A 21,984-nucleotide genomic window follows, 5' to 3' on the forward strand; every position below is an offset into this window, starting at 1 on the left:
CACTCTGTGATTCACTTGCTCTTCTCAACATCAGTCTTAAGCATGCTGCTGGATTATAGATGTTCAACAGTAGAATGGATCTAGAACAAATGGTCTCAACAACAGAGAAAATCTTTTGCAAAATGGCACCTGATCTGTGCTTGAATGCTTTCGGTGGTGACAGACTCACTAATCAGGCCACTCATTTCATTTTTGTAGGGCTCTAAATAATGAACAAAAATAACCTCAAAGCAGCACCCACCTGAGTTAGGATGAAAGAAATAACAACAGACATAAAGAAGACAGGAAATTATAATTTAAAAATTGTACTTTTAATAAAAACTGCAGCTTCAGGACACAAATCCAGTCAAAACTTCTCATGGTCCTTACTGAAACAATAAGTCTGGACCATTCCTTATTATCTATAAATAGGTCTTGGCCTTGGCCTTCTACCTGTTAATGGACGTTTTCCATCTGTGAGTAGGTCACCTCTTTCACTTATAAAATGGTTCTTTCCTTTAAAGGTAGGTCATCCTCTTTCCCTTGTAGAGATCAAAATTGAATTGCCTTTTCCCATAGGCTCACAAATTTTACAGATTTCTAGCCTCAAAGCCCATAAATATACTCAGCTCACCTGAGATCACAGTCCTTCTCTCTCCTTCACAAGGCCCACAATCTATTTCCTTGAGTAGGTAGTTCTCAATTTCTTCCCAATAAATCTCTTTAGCCTCTTGCTAATGTATCCTGAAATTTTTTTTTTTTCCTATGGTGGAAGTTAGTGAACCTGTAAACTGCCCCAGTAGTAAGGCAAATCAAGGTGCCCATCTCCACATTAGGGGCCTACTGAGATGCTGTCCAGTGACACAACCATTAGTTTATTTCTATTCTCTAACAAATGTCTTCCAGACATTTCAGGTTGTCACCTCTTTTTCTGGGTATCCTTTTTATCCTAATTAAATGTCACTATTTCACCAGAAAGTTTGTTATATTTTTAAAATGTATCCCCTCATACTCAGAAGCCCAGATATGTTTATTGCCATGTATAATGTGTGATAGTCCAGTCACACAATGATGGTGTGAACCTCATCTGAGAGAAAGCACAGATCCTCAGGCAATTCAGATGAGCCTTGTCATCTTTCGTCAATAGGTTCCAGAGCCTCCCCGATTTTCTGACCCTTTTCAGAACATGTTCTAATTTCAACTGTAGCTGTGGGAGAAATTGACCTTGCTGTCAGATTTGCACAACCACTAAGACAGATTCCTGGATTCTAGAGCTTCATTCATAAAGAGAAGATGGCTACTTTGGCCCTATTCTAGATATAGATTTGTTGTTTCAAGTCCACTGTAATTTTTCAAAGGAAAGTGGTAGATCTCAGAGATAGGAAATCATGAATTTATAATATGGGCAGGTTAAAAGAAACAGCTGAGCCCATAAACTCTATTCTTCATTAACCTAACTATTTAAAAATCATGTTTCAGCCCATTTAACCTTCTAGTATGTATGTACATTGTAATCTCACAATTACAAGAGCTAAAGCAACATAACAATTACGAAGCTGTACCATGGGAAAGTAGTGCAAGAGCTCAGTGATTCTATTAAAATTTTAGAGGAGCTAATCCTCTGGGAAATGTTCCTATTAATTAAACAAAGGTGAAATAAAATAAGTTTCATGCTTATTTTCAGCAAGGAAGGAGGTGGGCCATAGTCTGAATGTGAAATTCATCACTTTCTCAAATTCTTGGAGGGTCATAATGTCAGGTCACCTATCTGCAAAACAGTTTGAGTCAATATTTGTTTAATTTTTGCTGGAGGAGAGAGGTTTTTCATTCAGAAACAAGTTTTCCAGAAATCTATGGAGATTTAAGCCCTACAGACCAGGCTGCACCACAGGAAAGAGTCAGTCTGAGCTTCAGTGAGTTCAGTAATGGTACATCATGGGCTATAATGAAGACTGGATAATTGTCTGATGAAGTAGCTTAATAGCCATGAAAACTTAGAGAATGTGGTCTTCTGTTTCACTATTCCCATTATATCTATAGCATTTAGTGGTATTAATACTTTGCATGTAATTTTGCATTTATGGGACTAATTAAGGAGGATCTCCAATGCAGGAATCTGCTTTCTTAAATATACTCCAGAAAGCAGAATGCTGCTATGAAAGTATGCAGTTGTCCTATGCAGATCCCCAAAAGGCACGGCAAAACACTAAGCACGGAGTGTCTGTTACAGATTTCAGATCCTAGAGGTTGTGTACTATGCCTAACCAAAGATAGGAACAAAGACAGCTAAATGACATGGCATGTAGGTTGCTTGCCCACTTCTGCCCAATATGAACAAGTAACCAAACAGATGGCAACAAAAGACTTGAGAAGCAGTTTGGAACTTAGGCTAATTATAACTTTTGCTAGTTAAAATTTCTGTGTCTAATTTGCTTATTAATCAGAAATTAATAACTTGGTAAAACTGGAACATTTTAGAGGCGCCAGAAGTTGTACGAAGGTTTGAAAATCTGCAAAGAGAAAGTATTCACGTTTTCTATTTATCACTGGTTTATGGAGTTTGGAGATATGTATTCTGTCAGTTATAAGAGCAAAAGTGGTTGGTATCCTAGTTACAGTTTTGTTGTTGCAACACCATACACAATACCCACAACTATGAAGAGGAAAGGTTTCTTTGGTTCACAGTTAGTAGAGGTTTTAGTCCATAGTCAGCTTGCTCCAAGGAAGGACAACGTGGCAGAGGGACATGACAAAGGAGAAATTGTTCATGATGTGGCTGGGGGAAGCAAAAAGCCATCAAAGGAAAAGGAGGATAGATTCCCTTCCAGGCCACACCCACAATGACACACTGTTCCAATCTGGCATTACTTCCCAATATCACATCCAGATATAAAGTCATTAGTGGACTAATCCAGTTGTGAGTATCTCACACCTGTATTGTGACAAACACAGAAGGTAGAATGGAAGTTAGGAAAATGACAATACTCTATACTTGAGTTTTGCTAAGAGAATAGATTCTAAATTCTGCCCCCCCACACACATCCCACAGAGGCAATTATGTGAGGTGATTGGGGTGTTTAGTAAATTTATTTTAGTAGTCATTTCACAAAATATATATGTATAATAAATCATGTATTTTACACCTTAAATTTATACAACTTTTTCAGTTATACCTAGTAAAGGTAAAATAAATTAAAAAAGAAGAGAAATGTGTGTGCAATTCTGGAAGAGATTCTAAATTGAAGTATATCTGTGAACAGATAACTACCTGCCAACTGCTTTCTGCAGCCAGCACCCTATTTTAGGCAAGAGAAGATCAAAGTTCGGAGAAGTTATGTAATGCATTAAAGAAATGGGAGGAGTCAGAAAGCAATACTGGTGTTTGAATCAATATTCTGGGCTCATTATATTTTTCCCATCACATGATCTAGTTAATACATATGGACAGGGACAGGGTTACCTGTGTGAGTTAAGGATAGAGGAACGCGGAATTTGAGAGTGACCTGAGTGTTGTAGTTTGGGTTTTTTTTTTTTTTTTTTTTTTTTGGTTTTTGGCTTTTCTCCGGTACCAGGAACCGAACTCACGACCTTGCGCTTGCCAGGCAGGCGCTTTGCCGCTGAGCTAAATCCCCAGTCCCGTAGTTTGGGGTTTTGCAAGGAGGAACAATACAATACAGGACACTTAATTATAAGATTATTTGATAATAGTCACCCAAAGAGTCATATACAGTAGAGGGCAGGAAATCTGTCCACACATCCACACACTAAAGACTAAAGAATCCAGTTGAGGCCCTGGATCTCATGGTAATGTCCTGCATGAGTTCAGCTGAAGATCTAGAGCCAATAACAGTGCCCACCATGAGTCCAGTAGGAGGCCAAGAGCCAATGACATTGCCTCATGCAGGCCTGTTTCATGGATCTGTGCTGGGAAGACCCAAAGGTCAGTGATGAAAGCTAGGAAGTATGTGCTAACAGCTGAGGGATCCACATGGAGCCAGGAAGCAATGCTCAAAGCAAAAACCAGAGCTCCCCCCGAGAGGAGGGGATCCTCAGTAATAATGAGGTACTGAGCTCCTCTAATAATGAGAATTGTGGGGTTCCTATCAGGAAAGCCAGCACAACAAGCTTCTGCAGGAGACTGAGCAGTGTACCATCTTGCCTTCCAGAACCAGGAAGCAATGCTCAAAGTGAGGACCAGCGCTCCCCCAAAGTGAACAATAGCCTTTTCCAGGGACACAAAGGTCCCAGGCTCCTTCAGTGGTAACAGCTAAGTTCATCCGGAAAGCTAGCAAGACAAGGTCCTCCAAGAGAACCAACAGCAACCCCAGGAAAATCAACAGCTCCAAAAGCTCCAACAGCTCCCAAGAGCTTCTGCACTTCTTTCTCTGCAGTTCTGCCTGTTATGCTGTTGGCAATAATCCTCAAGTGGGCCTCCCACACCCAGCACCATACTAGTTCAGTTCAGCTGGGTATTACAAGTTGACCACCAGCTGTCAGTCCACCACAATGAGTCTAGTGGAAACGGAAGTCATAATGAAACCTGGGAGAAATCTACACAGAGTTGAAAGATGTTGTAAGAGAGGAGTTAGTTGTTCATGTCAGTAACATCTTTATGAAAGCCTGACCTCTCTGCCTCTGCTTCCCGCAGTGGAACAGAGCAAAACTATTAAAAAGTGGGCTCAGATAAGATTGCTACGTCAAACACTTGTCAGATGGCAGAAGTTAGGGGGAAAGGTGGAGACCTGTGCAGCTGAATTAATCATGTTTTAGTGGTTCGCACACAGCAAAAATATTCAAACGTTGTTTCCAGTGAACAGAGATCATGGTATGAAGGCTGAAAGCAAAGAATGGAACTACAGAATGACTGAGTGCTAAATTCCCTGGGAAACATTTTAGGGTAGAAGAGGGTTTGTAGAGTAGGATAACTTAAGCACCAAAAGGCCAACTATAATCTCAAATAAAGAAAATCATAAAAGCACTATTTAAAATCTTTTGCCATCTAGAAACATAAGAAAGAATTTAAGCCTTTTTAATATAAAAGATAAACGAGCCTTTTGTACGAAAATAGATGCAACTAGAGTGAAATAAATCAGACCTACATGTGTGAACATAATATTGTCTCCCTAGTGTAAGAACCTGAAAAAGTAAATAAAACCCAAAAGCTACAATAGACACTGTGAAAGGGAAAGAAGTTTCTCAAAGGGAAGGAACAACTGGGATGAGGGAAGGAAAAAAGAAAGAAGGAAGAGAAAAATATATATGGATATACAAGCACAGTTGAGATAATTGTACAGATGGTGTCTATTCATTTATTGAAAAGAATGGTTAATGCTTACATTTTTCATTTTCTGATCAATTTTGTGTACTTATATCTGGTAATCTGAATAACTAATTTGAAGACAACAACATGCAATATAACAACCATTGTTGAATCCCTACTATCTTCATTAGTGCAACTCTGTATCATTTCTAATGTTTCTTTATTATTTTTTATTCTCTTTAATTGTTTGATCATTCTTGCATTCTTGCATCTGGTAATCTGAGCAACTTTGCTAAAGATAACAATATGTAATATAACAACCATTGTTAACTTCCTACCACCTTGTTTCGAAATTGTATATCATTTTTATTGTTTCTGTGTTGTTTTGTTTTTGTCTTGTTGTTATTTTGTTTTCTTTTCTCTTTAAAATAAAAAAAATATAGACTGAGAGGTCATGATTCTAATACCATATGTATCCTTTTATGTTCATGTTTTTTCAACAGTGTGTAATGCTAAGTAAATTCTTAAATAGTATATAGATTTAACAAAACCAACATTTACAAAATAGGCAGGTGATTATAAGATTTCTCCTAAGAGGTATAGAAAATGGAAGAGTGGTGATCAGCAGCAAAATTAAGCCTTGATGAGATTCAGCACCCAGACTGGAAAGTAACAACTTGGCAAAGAAAATAAAAAAGAGTAGATAGCTGAGAATCAGGGAGGAACTGAGGAAAATTGGAAGCTAAAGAGAAGTAGGAGAGGCAGCTCATGATGCAGAGAAAAGAATAAAAGAGCTGGACTTTCTTTTCTTAATGGGAAAGGTAACCTGGCTCTCCCAAAGCAAGGATCCTTTATCTCAATTTCTTCTCCTTTTCATCACCGATTTTTAAATTTTTTCCAAATTTCCTTCTGACCACTTCCCATTTCTGATTCCCTATATCTGTAACAGTATAACCATTAAGCTTTATTAATCTTTAGGTAGTTTACACTCTGCTACTAGTACTGAATCCTTTTTACTATTAGTAGTGTTATGGTTGTCACAGTCGATAGATAATTGCTCAATGTCAGTATTTGGTTGGTCTTAGTGTTTATACTCTACTGATAAATTTTTTAAAGGTATAGTATGGCAAATTATTCACAAACTATGTTAGCATCCAGTTTTTCTTGGATGACATTACTTTTGCTGATTTACTTGATATTGCTGGATTGGTATAGTTGACATTAATAGGCATTTCTGTATGCCATTACCTATATTACCTTTGTGACATTAACAACAGTGCAGTTCATTCCCTAAGAACTAGGTGCTGGGCCTGTCTTCTTAGAAATTAACGGAGGTAGCTGGATTTTGGGGCAGAGGGAAAAGAGTGTAATCAGCCACATCCCGTATGCATCACTGAAATGTAGACTAACTAAAGATATCTCTATGTTAGTAACAAAGTCTTTGTTTTACAAGTGACCACAAACCTAAGCAAAAAACAAAACAAAACAAAATTAGTATAAATATGAGAAGACAAAACAATAAAAGGTCTCTTCAAACTCCCAACTTCCCCAAAGCTATTCCATGGGACTTTGAGGAGGAAGAAAATAGAAGTCACACAGTTGAATTATTAGAATAGATAACAGAGGAGATTAAAAAAACAGATTAGTAAAGTGGTTGGTGGGCTCACAGAAGGTACAACTAAACAACATGGATGTAATCAACAAAATAATCAGGGAGTTTACAGAGGATACTAATAAAAAGCTAGCCGAGTTAAATAAAAGCACACAAATCATGAACAACCAGTTCATTTAGGAATTAGAGTCAGTGAAAACGTTCCAAACAGAAATCCAGGACATTAAAATTATATTGAAAGTGTGGACATCAGACCTGAGTAATGTGAAGGCAGAATATTAGAATTAGAAGATAGGGGTGCTCTAAAAGACCAATTCCTTAGAGATACCTAAAAAACAATAAGAAAACATGAAAAATGGATCTAATAGCTGCTAGAAGAGTCAAGGAAGATTAATCTAAGTTTGGTTGAAATAAGTTAAAAGTCAGAAGATGGCACAAAGGGCATAAAAACTGGCTTAGAAATAAGCAGAGAATATTCGAAATATCAGGGAGGAATTAAACCTGCAGATAAGTGAAAACCTCTCACTTGCTGAAAAGAGAAACATTCCACATTGCATCATAGTCAAAATCCCATAAGTTCACACAGAAACAGAATCTTAAAAACTATTAGAGAAAAGCAATGAGTCGCTTACAAAAGTAAACCCATTAGGATTACAGCAGACTTCTCAACACAAACCTTAAAGACCAGCACAACTTGAAGTAAAGTGTTTCAAGCCCTAAAAGATAACAACTTGCCACCCAGACTTACATATCTTGTAAACATTTCCTTTAGAATTGCTTGAGAAATAAGATATTTCCATGAAAAAGTGCACCTGAAGAAATTTATGACTACCAAACCAGCACTACAAACATTTTTCAAAGATATCCTAGAAAGTGGCAATGAAGCCAAAGATGACAAAAAAAGTCTAATAAAATAAATACACCAGAAAGGGTGAGCAGATATGCAGTAAAGGAGGACAAAGAGAGAGAGTGAGACAGAGAAAGACAGGGAGAGAGACAGAGAGAGAGAGACAGAGAGAGAGAAAGGGAGGGAGAAAGGAAGGGAGAGATACAGAGAGACAGAGAGAGACAGAGAGACAGAGATAGAGACAGAATGACAGAGAGAGAGAGAGACAGAGAGAGACTGAGACAGAGAGAAAGAGAAACAGAGAGAGACAGAGAAAATCAACAACAGGAAAGTAATGGAAAGCACTTCAAAGCATAAAAAAATCAAATAAACAATGACACAAATATAACGGAGACCCTCAATTCTACACTGTCACAAATAGACAGAACCAATTAGATAAAAAATCAACAAAATGTATCAGAGTTGGATCAAACATTTGGGCAAATGGATTTAATAGGTACCTACAGAGTGTTCTACCCAACAACAACAGAATACAAATTCTTCACACCAGCATGTGGGACTTTGCCCAAAATAGACCACATGCTATGCATGAAGCATGCTTAAGTAAATCCAAAAGAATTAAAAATTTCCCATGCATATTATCAGCTGATAATGTAATGAAACTAGAAATCAATGGCAAAAGAACTACAGAATTTATGGAAAACACATGGAAATTAAAAAATTCCTTCTTCCCTAATCAATGGGTCATAGAAGAAATGAAAGAAAAAGTTGGTTCCTGAAATCAAATGATAACACTAGTACAACATCCCAGAACCTGTGAGAAGCAGCAGAAACAGTCCTAGAGGGAAGTTTATAGGTGTGAGGGTCCACATCAGAAAAACAGTGAATTCAATATTAACCAAATGATGTACTTCTAGATCCTAGTAAAACAACAATTGAAATCCAAAGCTAAGACAAAGAAGAGAATTGTAAAGATTGGAACAGAAATCAATGAAATTAAGATAAAAAAGCAATACAAACAATCAATAAATTGGAAAGTTTGTTCTTTGAAAGAAAAAAACAAAATAAGCAACTCCTTAGCCAGACTTACCAAAAATGAAAAGATCCAAATCAATGCAAATAGAAATGAAAAAAGTGAAATCACAATGGACTCTGCTGAGATCCAAAAGATTATTAGTAAGTACTTATACTCTCATAAAATGGAGAATTCAGAAGAAATTGATAGATTCCTAGATACATGTAAACTACTGAACACAAACCAAGAAGGTATAAGAACCCTGGATAACCCAATATCAAGTGACGAGATTGATAAGTGTAGGTCCTATTGAATTCACTGCTGAATTCTATGAGAACTTTACTAAAAGAGCAAACTTTTTAAAAGTATTACAAGGGAAAGAGAATTCCCACAGTCATTCTGGAAACTAGCATGAATCTGATTCCAAACCCAGGCAAGGGCCTGAGCAAAAAAGAAAACTATAGGCCAAGTTTTTTACTAATCGTACATGCTGAAATCCTCAACAAGATATTGGCATACAGAATGCAACAAATCATCAAAAAGATTATACATCATGACCAGTATGACTCATCCCAGATGCAAGAATGGTTCAATGTACACAAATCAATAAATGTAATTCATCGCATTAACAGAAGCAAGGACAAAAATCGTATGATCATCTTAATTGACACAGAAAAAGCCTTCAAGAAAGTCCAAAATCCAAACAGAAATCAAAAGCAAGAAACTCCATTTGACTCAGCTATTCCCCATCTAGGTATCTTCCTGAAAAATTTAAAAACATCACATTACTGTGATATGTACATACCTATATTTATATCAACACAATTCACAGCAGGTTAATTTTGGAATCAACCTATTTGTCCATCAAAAGATGAGTAGACCAAGAAAATGTGATATTTATACACAAGAGAATACTGTGTTGTAGTAAAGGTGGATAAATTTGAGTCATTTGTAGAAACAAATGGATGCATCTTTAGACCATAATGTTAAGTGAGATAAATTGGACATGCAAGCTGTTATTGCCTGGTTTCTCTTACATGAGAAATTCAACGTACGAAAAAAGAAAAAGTTTTGTCTCATAAAAGAGGTAGACCTTTTGCAAAAAGGAAGGGAACCAAGAGATTGAGGGAGGTGGGAGGGACAAGAAGGGAAATTGCTTAAAAGTAATTAATATGTGTTATGTACATACCAGTGCCCCATGAGGAATATGATCATTATATACTACAAATGTGTACTAATTAAAAAAAGTCTGCACAAATATGTGGAAGGAACAGCATTCTAATAACGGAAATAAAAAGGAATTAAAGTGGCTAGATGACATGGGTTTTACTCTTATAGTTTTTCAGTTACCTTATGGTACTAAAATCTATTTTTATTTAAAGTGACCCAAAAGAATTGGAACTTTGTAGATTGGGTATGGAAACTAAATAATGTAGAGGTGACCAGGCTTGACAATTACTGGTGGAGTACTATGTGTGTAGATGCATGTATCAGGCTCTGAGATTTATTAGATGGGTGATCTGGGGCAAGATAAAGAGCTTCTATATACATTGGTTTAATCATCTGTAAAACAGGGGATCAAGTTAAAAAAAAAAGAGAGAGAAATAAAATTTTTAAATCACTTAGCTTGGTTCTACATTTAGTTAGTGTGTACCAAATACTAACTCTCTTTGTTTTCTTCCTTAGCCAGTACTAGTTTGAATTTTCCAATGTCTGTTTCTCTAACCCAACAACATACATAGGAAACATAATACCCTACCCCAGGAAAATATTTTGTTTTTTATTTTAAAGATAAAAGAATGAAAATATATTAACAGACACAAATACATTTAGAAAATAACACAAAAACAATACAAGCAATACAGAATTTCAGACAAAGTGATAGGAAATTAACAATGGTTGTTGCATTACATATTGATATCTTTGAATACTCAGATAAACAAATATAGACATGTAAGATTGATCAAACATTTAAACATTAAGTGTTCCTTTCAATAAAACAATGAAAGTCAGTAGTACAACTATGTTAGCTATCCTGTGTATACATATATACATGTTTTCCCCTTCTTTCTTTTCTCTTTTCCCTCATCCCAGTTGTTCTTTCTTTTTTGAGCAGTTTCCTTTCATTTTACAATGTCTATTGTTCCTCCTAGATTTTTTTCACTCTGTCAAGTTCTTATACTAGTGAGACAATATGGTGTTTATACATGTGGGTCTGATTTATTTCACTTATGAGTATGGTCTCTATTTGTGTCCATTTTCCTATAAAAGCTTCAAGTTTATCTTTTTTTATAGCTGAGTAATATTTCATTATGTAAGAATACCACAACTTTTTATCCAAATATTTGTAATTTTAATATTTTTTCTTATTTTATTTGAAACCAGAATGAAAGCTAATAGTTGCCATGAAACATATTCTTTACACTGGAATCAGGTATAAATAAAATAGTTAATCTTATGTGCTTGAAACCACTTGTAATTGCTGATAGAGTGCTGTAACATTTTTTATTAATACTAATATATGTATAACATTTTACCCGTGGAAAGAGACTTAAATGAATCTTTAGGCTGGGTTCTCTAGAGGCAAAGCCTGACACAAGATTTAGGGGCCTGTGCTTTACTGAGGGCATTGTCAGAAGACAAAACAGAAACCCACCAACAACCAAGAAAAAGTGCCATGACCCTAAGGAAAGGAGGCAGGCAGGATAAGGTAGGGGAAAGAGACAAAATGCTCTGAAGTAGCATCTGCACTTGCCCTGTTCTAAGTGGATCTCTGGATCATAAATTGTACTATACACTTACCTGCCTTTAAGATAAACAGATTGATCTTCTGACCACTACACCAATCATTTGTGATTGTCTGCTTCTTTCAGGTAGGATGATGAGGCAGGAAACTTCTTTGGCCAAGTAGCTCCTATTAGTCAAGATTGGGGCAGCTTTCCCAGAGAAGGGGCAGTTGTATTTGGTAGACAACACTGACTGCAGCTGTAAGATGAATGTCCAGACCTATTAATGGGTGTGAGGTAGGCATAGGGTGCTTTTCCCCATAATGATATGAGCAAATTTAATTTTTCTGAAGATTTTTTTTTACTGTTTTATGTATCAACAATGGCTGCTGATAGTGTTATTTTCATGGCCCAGAGCAGTGCGTCCAAAAGAAATATGGCATAGAGCTACAAGCAATTTTAAGTGTTCTAGGTCCATTAAAAAACTAAAATGAAACTTAAGAAAAATTACACACTTCTTTCTAACCCAAAATATGCAGGCATGTTCTATTAACATGTAATTTGCATGAAAATAATTCATGACACTTTGAATTCTTATTTCTATACTAGGTTTTGAGAATCTGTTAAGTTCTCTGCATGGTTGATGGCTACTATACTGAACAGCACTAGATCCAAATGAGACGGATGATTCAATTCAAAGGCATTACCACGTTGTCGGAACTACTAATTCTGACAACATGGTCCTAATTAAGGAGGATTAAATCCTGATTTTAATTTTCTTATGCAGTGTACACTTGAGGGAGTAAGGTGAAGATATAGATGCATTTTTTTTTTTAGAGGAAAGGAAAATAATAGATTTAAGGGTTTAATTCCAATTTAACTTAGGGTCAGTTTCCTCGAATGGGATATAGGATAACGTTTACATAGCAAGCTTAAGAACTGGAGACAGCATGGTGCCCTCATTGCCTAAGATCTATCTGGTCTGGAAGAGGAGTCCAATAAGCTGTGGTTCCTCTGCCTCTTGAGCTTGCTAATGGAGCGCATGACCCATGTGAAGTAAAACAAGTAAGTGGAACTGCCCTATATTTTCTCATTTCTACCCTCTGATATCTTTTTAAAATTATTACATTCTTCCTTATCCCATTTTCTTTCCTAATGTATCTTTCCATTCACACTTGTGAATGAAACATTTCTGAAAAATTGTTTTGAAGCAAAATGGCTTCCTTAAAAGCAAAGATTTTTAGAGATTAAAGCTTTCTTTGATATCTAAGTGAAGTCCCGGTTTTCTTTGGAGATGAAAACAGTTGTGTGAATGCTTCTCTCCTTCAATCCTTCTGTTTCTTTATCTACTCACCCCAACTAGTAAGCTCCTACTTCTCACTCCCGAAAGCCTCTGGGTTACTTTTTAGGACATATGTTGACAAAGAAAAGGTCAACTCTCCTCACAGAGCAGGCCAGAACACCCTTGTGCATGAGCACAAACATGCCTTAGTACTATGATTAATCTGGTGGGAAAAATGATCTTTTTGCTGTTTTTTTTTTCTGTATTGTATCCCACATTATTATTACCCAACAGATGGCATTGGGGTTGTGTAATAGAATAGCTATAATGGAATATTATTAATAATGGATCTGACTATGATCTCAGTCTTCTTTCCTTTGCTAATATTGAAAGTCCTGAAATGATTCAACTCAGTTTACAGGGTTATTTTTAAGTTAGTTTATACACCACATGACTTACTGCTCTAGGGACAAATATCTGGGCAGGTATTTAACCTCTAAATGGGAAAACTCATATACATCGAAAATGACCTAATCATTCACAGATAATCTAAAATTATAAGATTTTTTTCTATAAAGAGAGTAATCAAATATTTTCTATGAACTGTGGTTACATCTGTAACATTGAACAACAGGATCCAATAGAAATAGAACATAGGACATCTGTATAATTTTAATTAGTTTTCATAGATGTATTAAAATAAGAAACAGGAAATCCATTTAAAAACATTTAACATATGAAAGAAATCTTAGTACATCTACCATCAACCAACCTAGATTTTCTCTTGAACAAGATGAAAATTTCAGGCCGAATGGCTGACAGAATTCAAGACCCATTGCAGACAGCAATTCTTGACAGGCAACTTCTCTAACTCTGAACATGGTATAGTCAAAGTAAGATTGTCTTATGCTAATTAGAATGGTCAGGTTCAGATAAGTCTAACATCTGGAGTTTGTGTTGAAGGGCAGAGAGTCATGCTTGGACAAGAAAAGAGCTATTTAATGATCATATTTAAAGGTCATCCATTTATTCTTCCAATAGCCTAGTGACATTTATCCTAAGTCCTAAGTCACTTAAAATGTTATGAAATGTCACAGAGCCATGTAGCATTACCATATGGATGGCCTAGATCTTAAGATTGTTGTGCACAGGACAGAGACTATATTGATACTGGTAATATAATAAAAGGAAGCTGTTTCATTTAGACTAGGAGTTGTAAGTTAGCATCAACATTTTGACAGTTCAGTTTTATTCAATACTCTAATCCCCCAATAAGCCAGTAGATAACCAAATTGATCTGTTAATACAGTAGGGACTTACTAAAATGCAGTAGGGTCTACTAAAATATCCCCTAGGATAAGGGAGAACAGAATGGTCTCCTAGATTTCTTATCAGAGCATACACAGACACAAGGTAAGGGATGAATTTGGGTTGACCAAGTTTTGATCAATTCACCCTCTTAATAATTAGTAGTTCTATGAAATGAAAAGATGAATTTTCTTTTATAAACTAGTCATATACTTAATATAAAAATACCTCAAGTACTAATGATTATGAAGAACATTGAGGGAACTAAAGTCAAAGTTGAGAAGGAAAAAAATCAATGACCATATGGACAGTTGGAATACTTGAGTATTAAGGTGGACTCAACAAAACACAGACGATTAACAAAATGACAGACCAACAAAGATGGTGAACATTTTTTGTGATCATCTGTACTGGAACTCCCTTTTGTCAATATCACCCTGATTTGTAGAGGGAAGACATCTTTCTCCCATTGCATGTGATCTGGTAAGATTATCAATCATATGTTTTTCCACTGTGCTCCCCAGGGTGAGGAATGGATTCATGATGCAAGTCATATCAGTTGGGGTCTCCATCCTGACTCTCTGAGTCCTAAGCAGAAAGATTCATTCATAAGAAAGTAAGTGGGACTGTTTAATTCTGTACACATGCACTGCAGAAATAATAATCACGTTTTGCAAATAAAGTTATATTAGAATAAATCAGTGGTTTTATTACAAGTATTTTTGTAATAACTTTTATGATACAATAGCAGAGTTGAATTGCTGTGACAAAATGATCCCCAAGTTATTCTGTTTACTATTTGGTCTTTGTTTTTTTTTTTTTTTTGTCTTTTTTTTGAAGCAGTTTCTCACTATGCAGTTCAGGCTGGCCTTGAGCTCACTTTGTAGCTCAGGCTGGTCTCGAACTCGCCACAATCATCTTGCTCAGCCTCCCAAGTGCTGGGATTACAGGTGTGCACCACCATGTCCTGCCTACTATTTGGTCTTTTAAGAAAAGACTGTTTACTTCTGACTTATCCAAGGAAGACCCTAAGACAAGAATTTAATTTCAAGGAGTTTTTGAGGTGATCGCAGGAAGACAAGTGAGGAAGTGAGACAGGAAAGGTATCTATAGATGCCATAGAATCTGAGCAGGTTCCAGCTCTGGGCCGTGAACTCATTTTACTGAGAACACTGGGTAACCGTGTAAACCATGCTTCAGAATTTCCTCAGCTTTGGGTTCAATGAGCCTTGGTAGTTGCATACTAACTGTCAAAGCCGGCTTGGATCAAATCTCTCTCATTTCTGATCTGTCTGGAATCTAGTACAATGTACTCTAGAAGACAGGGGAAAAAGACTTTTTACTCTGGTAAAAAGTCTTCACTGTTTCACTTATGGTTAGAATGCCCAAAATTGGTAATTCTGAGGATGTATAGGAAGGGTGCTAACAATATATTCTCTTTTAAATATCTCAGCTAGTAAAGCAAATTATAAGATAATCATTTGGTCATTATCAGGATTTAGAACTAAAATGTCATCTAAAAGTGTTCTATATTCAGAGCTGGAGCTCCAGAAGATAGATCAGAGGAAAAATTGTGGACAGAGACTTGGGAGATTGAGGAGCAGTGGGTACCAGGAAATGTCAGTAGTAGAAGAGGATCAGAGCCTTGCCCACTAAAGTGTCATTAGACATTACTGAGGACATCCAGAGGGACAGAGGAGGGATGTAGTGGCAGACAGTAGACATTCCCTGGGGGCTAACTTATACTAGTTTTTGTCAGGATTGTACATCTTTCATTGACAGCTTATGTAGCTAGTGTTAATGTCAGAGAAATATGGGTTATAGCTGAGACTGTCACTCTAGATGGGAAAATTATGGTACTCTTACCACATGTGTAACACATGGAAGGCAAGTCATGATGCCTGCCTGGAAAGGGCTCAGAGCCCCGTGTGGGTGACACCATTGAAATTCCACTCATCAACGTGAGCACCAAAGGTAGTAGGGTAGAAAGAAATTCAAGGCAACTTCTCATAGCTGGAACAGAGGTGTTTAGGCAAAGCTTTGGGGCTCAGGCTTGAAGGGTGAGTAGGAGTTTGTCAGGCAGTCTCAACTCTGTGTGTACGTTTGTACTTCCCTGTACCTCAGTCTCAGTGGCACATGAGGTTGTGATTCACAAGGTGGTGCTAAAAAGTAGCAATAAATATGTGTAAGAATTTCTTTGCTATGGCTTGGCTACAGCTCAGTGGTAGCTCATTTCTTAGTATGCAGGGAAACCCCAGGTTCTATCCCCAGCCTGGAAAAAAATTATTTTACAAATGATAGATTTAATGACAATAAAAGTAATACAATGAAAACCTTGTTTGTTAGATAATTATTCATTTAAATCTATTACTTAAGAGCTCAATATATCACAGGCCCTGATTTTGTTACTTTGGGTATATTAGAACATTTTAGTTCTTATAATGCTCCTTCGATTTGGCTAATAGTGGTATTTCCATTTTGTAGATGAGAAGACAGCGGTGTAGAGAGGCTTAGTCATGTCACACTCCTTGCAAATAGAACACCACAACTGAAAGTTGGCATTTCAGCTTTGAGCCTTAACCATGACATACTCTTCCCTTATGTGCTGTGATTGTTAACTTTACCTGATACAACCATTTTAATTACTACATAGTAAACACTCACTTTGGAGGAAAACTACAGGGATGCAAAAATGGAGTAGGATGATCACTGAGGTGACTTCTCCAAATGCCTATAAGAGAGATGATGGTCCGGATTCAGGGCAGTGATGGTGAAGATGCAGAAGTATAAGCCAATTCAAGGTGTAGTCTTAAAATAGAGACAATAAGATCAGATGACGGAAAAGAAGGAAAGAAATTTAAATGTTTTTGGTGAGACCAATCCATGAAGAATTTATTAAGGTTTGACTGATATTCTGGAAGTTTGATTTGAGATACAGAAAAGGTCTTGTTCGTATTCAATTTACAGTGTTTCTTATGGAAATTTAGATGGCAAGTAGACAGCTAGAAGTAAGTGTTTTTTCTTCAGGAGATATTTGATGTTGGATTTGTAAAGATTTTTATTAGTTTTATTTTTAATATGTTTTAACAAATTATTAGTACGTGTTTGCAGCAATACTGTCTATAGTCCTAGTGGGAAGTGGGTACATTTACATAACACATTTTAATTCTTTTTTTATCCCCTTCCCCCTTACCTCATTCTATCTCTTGATCCCCTTTCCATTTGAGAGAAACCTATCTCCTTACTTCCTATTGTCTACCTTTCATTTTGCTCTTTATTTATATTTTGGGTGTTGTTGGATTTTTAAATGTGTGCACAATTTGCTTGTAAATGGTATTAAAATAATGAGTCTAACAAGTCTAACTGAAATTACATTTAGACTTCCTGGGGCTAGAAACAAACGGGAACCCCAAAGCCTGAGCTCTGAGTCCGTTTGGTATTGAGAAACCTGAAGCATAAGGAGCAGCCAGCTGATGAGACTGGGAAGGGGCATCTAGGGGGCGAGAATGAAGGCTGAGAGCGAAGCCATGGCGACACAAGAGAGTGTTCGCAGGTGAGATCTGGCTGAGCAGCTGTGTTGCACCTTGAAGATGAAGAGGAAAAAGATGGCTGGGAGTTGACATTTAACCTTGGCAGTGTGGAGGCCACGGATAGCTGGACAAGAGAAATTTTGTGGAGAAGGTGTGAAGGGAGATTGAGGAGGTGGCCAAACTAGAATAGTTTGTTGTAAAGGGAGAAAATGGTCAGTAACTGGAGAGACTGTGAAGCCAAGCGTTATTGTTTTTAAAAACTGCAATTTTTTAGATGGGCAGTGTTAATAAAGATATTTTAACGCTGATGAGAATGACCAAAGGGGGAAGGGAGAGACATAGAGTCCTTGAATAGGTGAGGGGGAATGGAATCCAGAATTGAAATGGAGGACTTAACTTACATAAGAGCACAAATACTTTTTACACAGTTACAGAAACAACAAAGAGTATACATGGATGTAGAGAAACTGGCAGCCATGGTGGTATCAATAGAAATTCTTCTGTTCATTTTGTTATCTCATTAAAATTATAATTGACTGAGATTAGGGGATGAAAGGATCAGAGAGACTTGTGGGAAAATAGTGACTGAAATGAAATCTTAAGAGTGTGGGAAATTAAATTGTATAAGAAGACAAAATAGAATTTCTAAGCAACACCAGTGCTCCTAGGTTTTCATGAGATGGATATTGGTATATTTAGTGTCTGATGTTAATATTTTTTCTAGTATCTGTTAGGTAATGGGAGGTGACAGGAAGCCTTCTTTCTCACTTAAAGAAATGGACAACTTATAATGCATTAGTCTATTTTCTGTTGCTATAACAGAATATCTGATGCTGAATACTTTATAAAGACAAGAGGTTTATTTATCTCAGAGGTTTAGTGGTCCAAACCTATGGCACTGGTTTCTGCTCAGCTTCACTGAAGATTTTGGGGTTATATCACAACATACTGGGTATTTTCATGGTGGGACTGTGTGTAAGAAAGATCACATGCGAGACAGGAAGCCAGAGGGATTCAGAGGTCAGGCTTTTTTCTTCTTATAACAACTTGATTTTGCTGGAATTAACCTGGGTCTGGAGAGAACTACATTAATCCCTTCTGAGAGTAATGTCCCAATTGCTTAATTACCTTCCTCTAGGCTCTACCTCTTAAAAGTGTCTGCTGCCTGTCAACATCACCAAGCTGGGACTGAGGTTCCAGCACTAGAACCTTTGGAAAAATCATATCCAAACCATAGCATATAATAATTTCATTATAATTTTAATGATGGATGTGGCCTAAATTCTGCGGGTATTTATTACTTTTACATGCCACTGATTCTCTTAGGTACTAGGGGTATACATAATTGACATGTTTAATGAATGAGGTAAAATGTGTGAATAATAAATGTAATGGATGAGGTATGTGCAGGGATCTTCTGGTGGAGGTTGACAGAAGGGATATAGGTATTCCTGAGGATGCAGCGACTTTCTGGGGAAAGCAATTACAGAAGATGAGTAGGAAATGATCAGGTGAGGACTGTTGGGGTAGAAAAGTGGCGAACAGTACTCCTCCTCCAGGGAATGGTATAACCGGGACTGAAGGCTTGTAAGAATGAAGTCTGTTCGGTGAATTCAAAGTTCAGTGATTTGATGGCTCTAAACAGTATTATAAGTGAGTGATGAGACTTTCTAGGCCAAAGAATAAATGCAATCTATATAATGAAGGGTCTCTGCATGTTACATGGAAGACTTTGAGTAACTCTAGGGACAACAGGAACTGCAGCATGTAAACGATGTGGTTACACAGTTTTGCATTTCAGAGACTTCTCTATCTGTTATACAGAAATTGGACTGAAGAAGAGATGGGTAAATCTCTAAGAGGAAGATAAGTTTAGATGTTTCTCATACATTCCATACAGGACGTGGACTTCCTGAAGTGCTTTATGAGATAGATGGAAGGGGAGGGGTAGACCCAACAGGTGTTTAGTAAGGAAGGTCACCAGGATGTACTCTCGTGGTAGCAGATCTGGAGGAGGGCACAGGCTGCTCCGAACTACTAGCCAAGGCTAAATGGGCTACAGTCCATGCACTAAAGTGCAGAGTGACAAGATGGCCTAGATTTGGTAATCCTTGGTGTGAGTCATTCTTCTACACGTTCCCCAAATTGCTGTCCTTTTCTTCCTGGACACAAGGAGACTCCATTTCTCATTCTCTTCTGCACTGAGTAAGGGCATAACACTGAATTTAGGTCAACGGAACATTGTTAGAAATAATAAGTGCCACAGATACATACTACCTGATCCTTTATTTGTGTACATAAGGGATGTACATTCTTATTTTTGACAGCTCACTAGGTGCAATGAATTTATCAGAAGACTTTGAGCTCAGGGGAACATAGAAGTCACTGAATGGCAAGAACCTGAGATCTGAAATGTGTCCATCTTGAATGTATTGATCAGACACTCCTCACTTTCTCACCAGACCTGCATTGGACTGTGAAATGAATGAGAATAAAATCTTTACATCGCTAAACCATTGATGTTTGGCCATCACTTGATTAGCAGTAAGCCTATCATACTTGCTATGACTAATAAACTTGAATTCAAGCAGTTAGAAAGTATCATTTTGGAAGTTATTAGACTGAAGCTCAATAACTTTCTTTCCTCTCTACTTCTTACCCGAAGTTCATCTAGTTTGAATTCTTTTTCTTTGTGGGCTCTACAACTTCCTGTTTAGTTATGAAAGTCAGAGGTCTGGTTGTCATTCCCTACTTCTGCCTTGGCACCCGCAGTCAGAGTGACTGATTCAGCTAGCTTTGCTTCCTTCCCATTTCCGGTATCTATGCCTAGTGCCCTTTCCTCATCATCTGGGCTGGGGCCTCTTTCCTCATCATTTGTTCCAAGAAGCTAGATTTCAATTGGTTAAGGCAAGAAAGAGAGGAAATAAATGAATGTATAGAGGGAGGACATATCTTTTAGAAGTTTGGTTCTGAGGAAGAAGAGAAGGGCTATGACCAGAAGAGAATATAATGGCTTACTTCATAAGGTGAAAGATATGTACATGTACTGGTTTGGACAATAGCAAAGATGTGGGCATAAAGAGAATATCTTATGAGAACCAACTTTAATAATTTAAACAAGAGAACAGGGGCCTTGGCCCTGAACAGAGATGACCTTTAGACAAAAGAAAATTTTATCCAGAGGTGGAGATTTGTAAAATTGGTGTTTCTGTTTGTGTGTGTGTGTGTGTGTGTGTGTGTGTGTGTTTGTGTGGTGTGCATGAGAGAGAGAGAGAGGCAGAGAGAGAGACAGAGACAGAGAGATAGAGACAGAGAGCAGAACTGAAATTGAGATTACTGGGTACTGGCAAGAAATACACAAAATGATTCACTATGTTTTCAACAGAGTAGGAAATCAAAGAGTGAGGGGCAAAGTTGATTGGTGTAAGAAGTTAAAAGCAAGTACCATGAGACTAATAGAGACAGGGGCTGGGAGTGAAGAAGGTTTAGATTGGGCAATTATATATATTTTACATATATATATATATATTTGAATTGAAGCAGTTACAAAATCAAAAGAAAAAGGCTTGGCTTTGGTAGCTACTTACTAGTCCAGACTTAAAAGCTGTATTTAGCATAGTTTCTCAATCGTAGCACTTGGGTCAGATAATTCTTCACTGGGAAGGGGGGATTATCTTGTGTGCTGTGGTTACGGGATATTTGGCAGCATCCCTGCTTTGTCAGATATCGTAGGATATCCCTTCTTGTATGACAGTGAGAAATGTCTCAAGATATAGCTCTTCTAGAGGGCAAAATTGACGCATTCTCACTTACAGGGTAAGGATGCAAGATTTTTCATTTCTTTTGTTCTGCAATAAGATTCTTGGGCCCTAAAAGCAAACAAATATCAGCAAAATGACAGAAAAATTTATCATCATGTTTGATGATACCAACAGTATTGGACTATGTGTAATTTTTTTTATTATTTTAGACAAATAGAGAAAGATTTTTTTATTTACTATGTTTTATTTAGTGTAACATACACAAAGAAGAGTTCACACATGTCAGTTGTACTACACAAACAGAATATACTCTGGCCAGCACTTTGTTTAAGAAATGGAATACAACTGGCACTTCATATAGATATTAATCTCATGTTGCTTCTGTGCCAGTAATTTCTCCTTCCTTCCCATATCAAGTGACTGGCTTGTAATAAAGTCATGGGTTAAGGTTGTACATGCAGTATATTTGCTATGTTCTACATGATTTGTTCAGAACCACATTGCATAATTTGTTCTGTTCATACATCTCATCATATGCAACAAATAAATCATTATACAAAATGTACCATAAAATGTATATTTGCCTACTGATAGACTGTTTTTGCTATTTTTTTTTTTACTTTAAAGAAAAGAAAACAATAAATACATTGTTATAAAATTTCAA

Source organism: Chinchilla lanigera, unplaced genomic scaffold (assembly GCF_000276665.1).
Source record: "Chinchilla lanigera isolate Chin_1 unplaced genomic scaffold, ChiLan1.0 scaffold00020, whole genome shotgun sequence".
NCBI lineage: Eukaryota > Metazoa > Chordata > Mammalia > Rodentia > Chinchillidae > Chinchilla > Chinchilla lanigera.